The following is an 11,894-nucleotide window of genomic DNA, read 5'->3' on the forward strand; positions in this document are numbered from 1 at the left end:
AAGTGTTGCTGCAAGTGAACATTTTGAAATAGCTGCTGCACTTACTACACTAAAATAGCTATTGTATGATAGGAGAGTAGTAGGATAGGAGAAAACCATTTGTATGATCATTTAGTTTAATTAACTAAAAATGTTTCAGGCTGGAGCACTACACTAGACTTCATATAGTTTCAGGCTGGTTGGAGTACACTGGTTATAATTAAACAAAAACCTTTTCTTTAATTAATTAAAGGGAAGGTTTCAGTTTAATTAATACTCCTAATTTTACTCCTACTCCTACTAATCCTACTCCTAATCCTAATTTAAAAAAACCTGCATTAAAAGGAGTATTTTGGCACTGCATGAAAATGAGTATTTTGGCACTCAACTACGGAGTACACAAATCTCTACAGCAAGCTACTGCAAGCAGTACTACACCAACTAATGTCCATCTGTCCATCAACAGTTTGGAGTATTGATCTGTCGATGTATGGATCTTGATAAACAATGTCTTAAGAGTTTAAATCTTGAGAAAGGAAACAACTAGGCCATATGAAACATGATAAAGAGTAACCAGGCCACATAGCAAAGTGCTTTTAAAAGCACTTAACTGTATTTATACAAAGCATATCAGTATTCAGAAGAACACAGAGACTACAAATGCAGACTTATGCAAGATAACAGTGCCTTTCCCGTACTGTACTTCATGTGTTCAATTAACAGAAAAGGTTTCCGTTAGTTTAATTAACATAAAAAGGTTTCAGTTAGTTTAATGAATAGAAAAATTCAGATAGTTTAATTAACAGAAAAGGATTTTAGTTAGATTAATGAACAGTGTATGATGAATTTGATTATTCAGACTTAAGTTGCTTCAAGTGATGTCACTAGTTTCAGTTAACTAGAGTACTACAGCAAATGGAGTACCAAATCTGATTCAGTTAAAGTCTCCAGATGGAGTACCTAATCTGATTCAGCAAGTGTTGCTGCAAGTGAACATTTTGAAATAGCTGCTGCACTTGCTACACTAAAACAGCTATTGTATGATAGGAGAGTAGTAGGATAGGAGAAAACCATTTGTATGATCATTTAGTTTAATTAACTAAAAATGTTTCAGGCTGGAGCACTACACTAGACTTCATATAGTTTCAGGCTGGTTGGAGTACACTGGTTATAATTAAACAAAAACCTTTTCTTTAATTAATTAAAGGGAAGGTTTCAGTTTAATTAATACTCCTAATTTTACTCCTACTCCTACTAATCCTACTCCTAATCCTAATTTAAAAAAACCTGCATTAAAAGGAGTATTTTGGCACTGCATGAAAATGAGTATTTTGGCACTCAACTACGGAGTACACAAATCTCTACAGCAAGCTACTCCAAGCAGTACTACACCAACTAATGTCCATCTGTCCATCAACAGTTTGGAGTATTGATCTGTCGATGTATGGATCTTGATAAACAATGTCTTAAGAGTTTAAATGTTGAGAAAGGAAACAACTAGGCCATATGAAACATGATAAAGAGTAACCAGGCCACATAGCAAAGTGCTTTTAAAAGCACTTAACTGTATTTATACAAAGCATATCAGTATTCAGAAGAACACAGAGACTACAAATGCAGACTTATGCAAGTTAACCGTGCCTTTCCCGTACTGTACTTCATGTGTTCAATTAACAGAAAAGGTTTCCGTTAGTTTAATTAACATAAAAACGTTTCAGTTAGTTTAATTAACAGAAAAATTCAGATAGTTTAATTAATAGAAAAGGATTTTAGTTAGATTAATGAACAGTGTATGATGAATTTGATTATTCAGACTTAAGTTGCTTCAAGTGATGTCACTAGTTTCAGTTAACTAGAGTACTACAGCAAATGGAGTACCAAATCTGATTCAGTTAAAGTCTCCAGATGGAGTACCTAATCTGATTCAGCAAGTGTTGCTGCAAGTGAACATTTTGAAATAGCTGCTGCACTTGCTACACTAAAATAGCTATTGTATGATAGGAGAGTAGTAGGATAGGAGAAAACCATTTGTATGATCATTTAGTTTAATTAACTAAAAATGTTTCAGGCTGGAGCACTACACTAGACTTCATATAGTTTCAGGCTGGTTGGAGTACACTGGTTATAATTAAACAAAAACCTTTTCTTTAATTAATTAAAGGGAAGGTTTCAGTTTAATTAATACTCCTAATTTTACTCCTACTCCTACTAATCCTACTCCTAATCCTAATTTAAAAAAACCTGCATTAAAAGGAGTATTTTGGCACTGCATGAAAATGAGTATTTTGGCACTCAACTACGGAGTACACAAATCTCTACAGCAAGCTACTCCAAGCAGTACTACACCAACTAATGTCCATCTGTCCATCAACAGTTTGGAGTATTGATCTGTCGATGTATGGATCTTGATAAACAATGTCTTAAGAGTTTAAATCTTGAGAAAGGAAACAACTAGGCCATATGAAACATGATAAAGAGTAACCAGGCCACATAGCAAAGTGCTTTTAAAAGCACTTAACTGTATTTATACAAAGCATATCAGTATTCAGAAGAACATAGAGACTACAAATGCAGACTTATGCAAGTTAACAGTGCCTTTCCCGTACTGTACTTCATGTGTTCAATTAACAGAAAAGGTTTCCGTTAGTTTAATTAACATAAAAAGGTTTCAGTTAGTTTAATGAACAGAAAAATTCAGATAGTTTAATTAACAGAAAAGGATTTTAGTTAGATTAATGAACAGTGTATGATGAATTTGATTATTCAGACTTAAGTTGCTTCAAGTGATGTCACTAGTTTAGTTAACTAGAGCACTACAGCAAATGGAGTGGCAAATCTGATTCAGTTAAAGTCTCCAGATGGAGTACCTAATCTGATTCAGCAAGTGTTGCTGCAAGTGAACATTTTGAAATAGCTGCTGCACTTGCTACACTAAAACAGCTATTGTATGATAGGAGAGTAGTAGGATAGGAGAAAACCATTTGTATGATCATTTAGTTTAATTAACTAAAAATGTTTCAGGCTAGAGCACTACACTAGACTTCATATAGTTTCAGGCTGGTTGGAGTACACTGGTTATAATTAAACAAAAACCTTTTCTTTAATTAATTAAAGGGAAGGTTTCAGTTTAATTAATACTCCTAATTTTACTCCTACTCCTACTAATCCTACTCCTAATCCTAATTTAAAAAAACCTGCATTAAAAGGAGTATTTTGGCACTGCATGAAAATGAGTATTTTGGCACTCAACTACGGAGTACACAAATCTCTACAGCAAGCTACTCCAAGCAGTACTACACCAACTAATGTCCATCTGTCCATCAACAGTTTGGAGTATTGATCTGTCGATGTATGGATCTTGATAAACAATGTCTTAAGAGTTTAAATCTTGAGAAAGGAAACAACTAGGCCATATGAAACATGATAAAGAGTAACCAGGCCACATAGCAAAGTGCTTTTAAAATCACTTAACTGTATTTATACAAAGCATATCAGTATTCAGAAGAACACAGAGACTACAAATGCAGACTTATGCAAGATAACAGTGCCTTTCCCGTACTGTACTTCATGTGTTCAATTAACAGAAAAGGTTTCCGTTAGTTTAATTAACATAAAAAGGTTTCAGTTAGTTTAATGAACAGAAAAATTCAGATAGTTTAATTAACAGAAAAGGATTTTAGTTACATTAATGAACAGTGTATGATGAATTTGATTATTCAGACTTAAGTTGCTTCAAGTGATGTCACTAGTTTCAGTTAACTAGAGCACTACAGCAAATGGAGTACCAAATCTGATTCAGTTAAAGTCTCCAGATGGAGTACCTAATCTGATTCAGCAAGTGTTGCTGCAAGTGAACATTTTGAAATAGCTGCTGCACTTGCTACACTAAAACAGCTATTGTATGATAGGAGAGTAGTAGGATAGGAGAAAACCATTTGTATGATCATTTAGTTTAATTAACTAAAAATGTTTCAGGCTGGAGCACTACACTAGACTTCATATAGTTTCAGGCTGGTTGGAGTACACTAGTTATAATTAAACAAAAACCTTTTCTTTAATTAATTAAAGGGAAGATTTCAGTTTAATTAATACTCCTAATTTTACTCCTACTCCTACTAATCCTACTCCTAATCCTAATTTAAAAAACCTGCATTAAAAGGAGTATTTTGGCACTGCATGAAAATGAGTATTTTGGCACTCAACTACCGAGTACACAAATCTCTACAGCAAGCTACTCCAAGCAGTACTACACCAACTAATGTCCATCTGTCCATCAACAGTTTGGAGTATTGATCTGTCGATGTATGGATCTTGATAAACAATGTCTTAAGAGTTTAAATGTTGAGAAAGGAAACAACTAGGCCATATGAAACATGATAAAGAGTAACCAGGCCACATAGCAAAGTGCTTTTAAAAGCACTTAACTGTATTTATACAAAGCATATCAGTATTCAGAAGAACACAGAGACTACAAATGCAGACTTATGCAAGTTAACCGTGCCTTTCCCGTACTGTACTTCATGTGTTCAATTAATAGAAAAGGTTTCCGTTAGTTTAATTAACATAAAAACGTTTCAGTTAGTTTAATTAACAGAAAAATTCAGATAGTTTAATTAATAGAAAAGGATTTTAGTTAGATTAATGAACAGTGTATGATGAATTTGATTATTCAGACTTAAGTTGCTTCAAGTGATGTCACTAGTTTCAGTTAACTAGAGTACTACAGCAAATGGAGTACCAAATCTGATTCAGTTAAAGTCTCCAGATGGAGTACCTAATCTGATTCAGCAAGTGTTGCTGCAAGTGAACATTTTGAAATAGCTGCTGCACTTGCTACACTAAAACAGCTATTGTATGATAGGAGAGTAGTAGGATAGGAGAAAACCATTTGTATGATCATTTAGTTTAATTAACTAAAAATGTTTCAGGCTGGAGCACTACACTAGACTTCATATAGTTTCAGGCTGGTTGGAGTACACTGGTTATAATTAAACAAAAACCTTTTCTTTAATTAATTAAAGGGAAGGTTTCAGTTTAATTAATACTCCTAATTTTACTCCTACTCCTACTAATCGTACTCCTAATCCTAATTTAAAAAAACCTGCATTAAAAGGAGTATTTTGGCACTGCATGAAAATGAGTATTTTGGCACTCAACTACCGAGTACACAAATCTCTACAGCAAGCTACTCCAAGCAGTACTACACCAACTAATGTCCATCTGTCCATCAACAGTTTGGAGTATTGATCTGTCGATGTATGGATCTTGATAAACAATGTCTTAAGAGTTTAAATGTTGAGAAAGGAAACAACTAGGCCATATGAAACATGATAAAGGGTAACCAGGCCACATAGCAAAGTGCTTTTAAAAGCACTTAACTGTATTTATACAAAGCATATCAGTATTCAGAAGAACACAGAGACTACAAATGCAGACTTATGCAAGTTAACCGTGCCTTTCCCGTACTGTACTTCATGTGTTCAATTAACAGAAAAGGTTTCCGTTAGTTTAATTAACATAAAAACGTTTCAGTTAGTTTAATTAACAGAAAAATTCAGATAGTTTAATTAACAGAAAAGGATTTTAGTTAGATTAATGAACAGTGTATGATGAATTTAATTATTCAGACTTAAGTTGCTTCAAGTGATGTCACTAGTTTCAGTTAACTAGAGTACTACAGCAAATGGAGTACCAAATCTGATTCAGTTAAAGTCTCCAGATGGAGTACCTAATCTGATTCAGCAAGTGTTGCTGCAAGTGAACATTTTGAAATAGCTGCTGCACTTGCTACACTAAAACAGCTATTGTATGATAGGAGAGTAGTAGGATAGGAGAAAACCATTTGTATGATCATTTAGTTTAATTAACTAAAAATGTTTCAGGCTGGAGCACTACACTAGACTTCATATAGTTTCAGGCTGGTTGGAGTACACTGGTTATAATTAAACAAAAACCTTTTCTTTAATTAATTAAAGGGAAGGTTTCAGTTTAATTAATACTCCTAATTTTACTCCTACTCCTACTAATCCTACTCCTAATCCTAATTTAAAAAAACCTGCATTAAAAGGAGTATTTTGGCACTGCATGAAAATGAGTATTTTGGCACTCAACTACGGAGTACACAAATCTCTACAGCAAGCTACTCCAAGCAGTACTACACCAACTAATGTCCATCTGTCCATCAACAGTTTGGAGTATTGATCTGTCGATGTATGGATCTTGATAAACAATGTCTTAAGAGTTTAAATGTTGAGAAAGGAAACAACTAGGCCATATGAAACATGATAAAGAGTAACCAGGCCACATAGCAAAGTGCTTTTAAAAGCACTTAACTGTATTTATACAAAGCATATCAGTATTCAAAAGAACACAGAGACTACAAATGCAGACTTATGCAAGTTAACCGTGCCTTTCCCGTACTGTACTTCATGTGTTCAATTAACAGAAAAGGTTTCCGTTAGTTTAATTAACATAAAAACGTTTCAGTTAGTTTAATTAACAGAAAAATTCAGATAGTTTAATTAATAGAAAAGGATTTTAGTTAGATTAATGAACAGTGTATGATAAATTTGATTATTTAGACTTAAGTTGCTTCAAGTGATGTCACTAGTTTCAGTTAACTAGAGTACTACAGCAAATGGAGTACCAAATCTGATTCAGTTAAAGTCTCCAGATGGAGTACCTAATCTGATTCAGCAAGTGTTGCTGCAAGTGAACATTTTGAAATAGCTGCTGCACTTGCTACACTAAAATAGCTATTGTATGATAGGAGAGTAGTAGGATAGGAGAAAACCATTTGTATGATCATTTAGTTTAATTAACTAAAAATGTTTCAGGCTGGAGCACTACACTAGACTTCATATAGTTTCAGGCTGGTTGGAGTACACTGGTTATAATTAAACAAAAACCTTTTCTTTAATTAATTAAAGGGAAGGTTTCAGTTTAATTAATACTCCTAATTTTACTCCTACTCCTACTAATCCTACTCCTAATCCTAATTTAAAAAAACCTGCATTAAAAGGAGTATTTTGGCACTGCATGAAAATGAGTATTTTGGCACTCAACTACGGAGTACACAAATCTCTACAGCAAGCTACTCCAAGCAGTACTACACCAACTAATGTCCATCTGTCCGTCAACAGTTTGGAGTATTGATCTGTCGATGTATGGATCTTGATAAACAATGTCTTAAGAGTTTAAATCTTGAGAAAGGAAACAACTAGGCCATATGAAACATGATAAAGAGTAACCAGGCCACATAGCAAAGTGCTTTTAAAAGCACTTAACTGTATTTACACAAAGCATATCAGTATTTAGAAGAACACCGAGACTACAAATGCAGACTTATGCAAGTTAACAGTGCCTTTCCCGTACTGTACTTCATGTGTTCAATTAACAGAAAAGGCTTCCGTTAGTTTAATTAACATAAAAAGCTTTCAGTTAGTTTAATGAACAGAAAAATTCAGATAGTTTAATTAATAGAAAAGGATTTTAGTTAGATTAATGAATAGTGTATGATGAATTTGATTATTCAGACTTAAGTTGCTTCAAGTGATGTCACTAGTTTCATTTAACTAGAGTACTACAGCAAATGGAGTACCAAATCTGATTCAGTTAAAGTCTCCAGATGGAGTACCTAATCTGATTCAGCAAGTGTTGCTGCAAGTGAACATTTTGAAATAGCTGCTGAACTTGCTACACTAAAACATCTATTGTATGATAGGAGAGTAGTAGGATAGGAGAAAACCATTTGTATGATAATTTAGTTTAATTAACTAAAAATGTTTCAGGCTGGAGCACTACACTAGACTTCATATAGTTTCAGGCTGGTTGGAGTACACTGGTTATAATTAAACAAAAACCTTTTCTTTAATTAATTAAAGGGAAGGTTTCAGTTTAATTAATACTCCTAATTTTACTCCTACTCCTACTAATCCTACTCATAATCCTAATTTAAAAAAACCTGCATTAAAAGGAGTATTTTGGCACTGCATGAAAATGAGTATTTTGGCACTCAACTACCGAGTACACAAATCTCTACAGCAAGCTACTCCAAGCAGTACTACACCAACTAATGTCCATCTGTCCATCAACAGTTTGGAGTATTGATTTGTCGATGTATGGATCTTGATAAACAATGTCTTAAGAGTTTAAATGTTGAGAAAGGAAACAACTAGGCCATATGAAACATGATAAAGAGTAACCAGGCCACATAGCAAAGTGCTTTTAAAAGCACTTAACTATATTTATACAAAGCATATCAGTATTCAGAAGAATACAGAGACTACAAATGCAGACTTATGCAAGTTAACCGTGCCTTTCCCGTACTGTACTTCATGTGTTCAATTAACAGAAAAGGTTTCCGTTAGTTTAATTAACATAAAAATGTTTCAGTTAGTTTAATTAACAGAAAAATTCAGATAGTTTAATTAATAGAAAAGGATTTTAGTTAGATTAATGAACAGTGTATGATGAATTTGATTATTCAGACTTAAGTTGCTTCAAGTGATGTCACTAGTTTCAGTTAACTAGAGTACTACAGCAAATGGAGTACCAAATCTGATTCAGTTAAGGTCTCCAGATGGAGTACCTAATCTGATTCAGCAAGTGTTGCTGCAAGTGAACATTTTGAAATAGCTGCTGCACTTGCTACACTAAAACAGCTATTGTATGATAGGAGAGTAGTAGGATAGGAGAAAACCATTTGTATGATCATTTAGTTTAATTAACTAAAAATGTTCCAGGCTGGAGCACTACACTAGACTTCATATAGTTTCAGGCTGGTTGGAGTACACTGGTTATAATTAAACAAAAACCTTTTCTTTAATTAATTAAAGGGAAGGTTTCAGTTTAATTAATACACCTAATTTTACTCCTACTCCTACTAATCCTACTCCTAATCCTAATTTAAAAAAACCTGCATTAAAAGGAGTATTTTGGCACTGCATGAAAATGAGTATTTTGGCACTCAACTACGGAGTACACAAATCTCTACAGCAAGCTACTCCAAGCAGTACTACACCAACTAATGTCCATCTGTCCATCAACAATTTGGAGTATTGATCTGTCGATGTATGGATCTTGATAAACAATGTCTTAAGAGTTTAAATCTTGAGAAAGGAAACAACTAGGCCATATGAAACATGATAAAGAGTAACCAGGCCACATAGCAAAGTGCTTTTAAAAGCACTTAACTGTATTTATACAAAGCATATCAGTATTCAGAAGAACACAAAGACTACAAATCCAGACTTATGCAAGTTAACCGTGCCTTTCCCGTACTGTACTTCATGTGTTCAATTAACAGAAAATGTTTCCGTTAGTTTAATTAACATAAAAAGGTTTCAGTTAGTTTAATGAACAGAAAAATTCAGATAGTTTAATTAACAGAAAAGTATTTTAGTTAGATTAATGAATAGTGTATGATGAATTTGATTATTCAGACTTAAGTTGCTTCAAGTGATGTCACTAGTTTCAGTTAACTAGAGTACTACAGCAAATGGAGTACCAAATCTGATTCAGTTAAAGTCTCCAGATGGAGTACCTAATCTGATTCAGCAAGTGTTGCTGCAAGTGAACATTTTGAAATAGCTGCTGCACTTGCTACACTAAAACAGCTATTGTATGATAGGAGAGTAGTAGGATAGGAGAAAACCATTTGTATGATCATTTAGTTTAATTAACTAAAAATGTTTCAGGCTGGAGCACTACACTAGACATCATATAGTTTCAGGCTGGTTGGAGTACACTGGTTATAATTAAACAAAAACCTTTTCTTTAATTAATTAAAGGGAAGGTTTCAGTTTAATTAATACTCCTAATTTTACTCCTACTCCTACTAATCCTACTCCTAATCCTAATTTAAAAAAACCTGCATTAAAAGGAGTATTTTGGCACTGCATGAAAATGAGTATTTTGGCACTCAACTACGGAGTACACAAATCTCTACAGCAAGCAACTCCAAGCAGTACTACTCCAACTAATGTCCATCTGTCCATCAACAGTTTGGAGTATTGATCTGTCGATGTATGGATCTTGATAAACAATGTCTTAAGAGTTTAAATCTTGAGAAAGGAAACAACTAGGCCATATGAAACATGATAAAGAGTAACCAGGCCACATAGCAAAGTGCTTTTAAAAGCACTTAACTGTATTTATACAAAGCATATCAGTATTCAAAAGAACACAGAGGCTACAAATGCAGAGTTATGCAAGTTAATCGTGCCTTTCCCGTACTGTACTTCATGTGTTCAATTAACAGAAAAGGTTTCCGTTAGTTTAATTAACATAAAAAGGTTTCAGTTAGTTTAATTAACAGAAAAATTCAGATAGTTTAATTAACAAAAAAGGATTTTAGTTAGATTAATGAACAGTGTATGATGAATTTGATTATTCAGACTTAAGTTGCTTCAAGTGATGTCACTAGTTTCAGTTAACTAGAGTACTACAACAAATGGAGTACCAAATCTGATTTAGTTAAAGTCTCCAGATGGAGTACCTAATCTGATTCAGTAAGTGTTGCTGCAAGTGAACATTTTGAAATAGCTGCTGCACTTGCTACACTAAAACAGCTATTGTATGATAGGAGAGTAGTAGGATAGGAGAAAACCATTTGTATGATCATTTAGTTTAATTAACTAAAAATGTTTCAGGCTGGAGCACTACACTAGACTTCATATAGTTTCAGGCTGGTTGGAGTACACTGGTTATAATTAAACAAAAACCTTTTCTTTAACTAATTAAAGGGAAGGTTTCAGTTTAATTAATACTCCTAATTTTACTCCTACTCCTACTAATCCTACTCCTAATCCTAATTTAAAAAAACCTGCATTAAAAGGAGTATTTTGGCACTGCATGAAAATGAGTATTTTGGCACTCAACTACGGAGTACACAAATCTCTACAGCAAGCTACTCCAAGCAGTACTACACCAACTAATGCCCATCTGTCCATCAACAGTTTGGAGTATTGATCTGTCGATGTATGGATCTTGATAAACAATGTCTTAAGAGTTTAAATGTTGAGAAAGGAAACAACTAGGCCATATGAAACATGATAAAGAGTAACCAGGCCACATAGCAAAGTGCTTTTAAAAGCACTTAACTGTATTTATACAAAGCATATCAGTATTCAGAAGAACACAGAGACTACAAATGCAGACTTAGGCAAGTTAACCGTGCCTTTCCCGTACTGTACTTCATGTGTTCAATTAACAGAAAAGGTTTCCGTTAGTTTAATTAACTTAAAAACGTTTCAGTTAGTTTAATTAACAGAAAAATTCAGATAGTTTAATTAATAGAAAAGGATTTTAGTTAGATTAATGAACAGTGTATGATGAATTTGATTATTCAGACTTAAGTTGCTTCAAGTGATGTCACTAGTTTCAGTTAACTAGAGTACTACAGCAAATGGAGTACCAAATCTGATTCAGTTAAAGTCTCCAGATGGAGTACCTAATCTGATTCAGCAAGTGTTGCTGCAAGTGAACATTTTGAAATAGCTGCTTGTGACGCCCGGGTAATTAAGCTACAGTGATCCTCTGCTAGTGATGCCACGTCACCTCGATTATAGTTGCTAATCTCGAGTTAGTTCGAAACCGATTCAAATTCAAATTGAAAATTTGGTAAATAATAAAAGTTTTCAAACATTAAAATAAAATTGTTCGGTTTGTACTAGATATTACATAGATAATTATGGTGTAGAAGACACAGTTTTATAAGATGCATAAATATTTTAAATTGAATTAAAACAGAGGAGAAAATAAATAAAAGAAAACAAACAAAACAAACAAAAAAACAGAAGACCAGAACCCCCCCCCCCCGCTGGGCCATGAGGCCCAGCTAGCTAGCCAGCCAACCGGCCCACCCCGGCCGTGGCCTATATGGCCTGCCTCTCCATTCCCCGAACCCTAGACCC

Source organism: Triticum aestivum, chromosome 3A, assembly GCF_018294505.1.
Source record: "Triticum aestivum cultivar Chinese Spring chromosome 3A, IWGSC CS RefSeq v2.1, whole genome shotgun sequence".
Lineage (NCBI taxonomy): Eukaryota > Viridiplantae > Streptophyta > Magnoliopsida > Poales > Poaceae > Triticum > Triticum aestivum.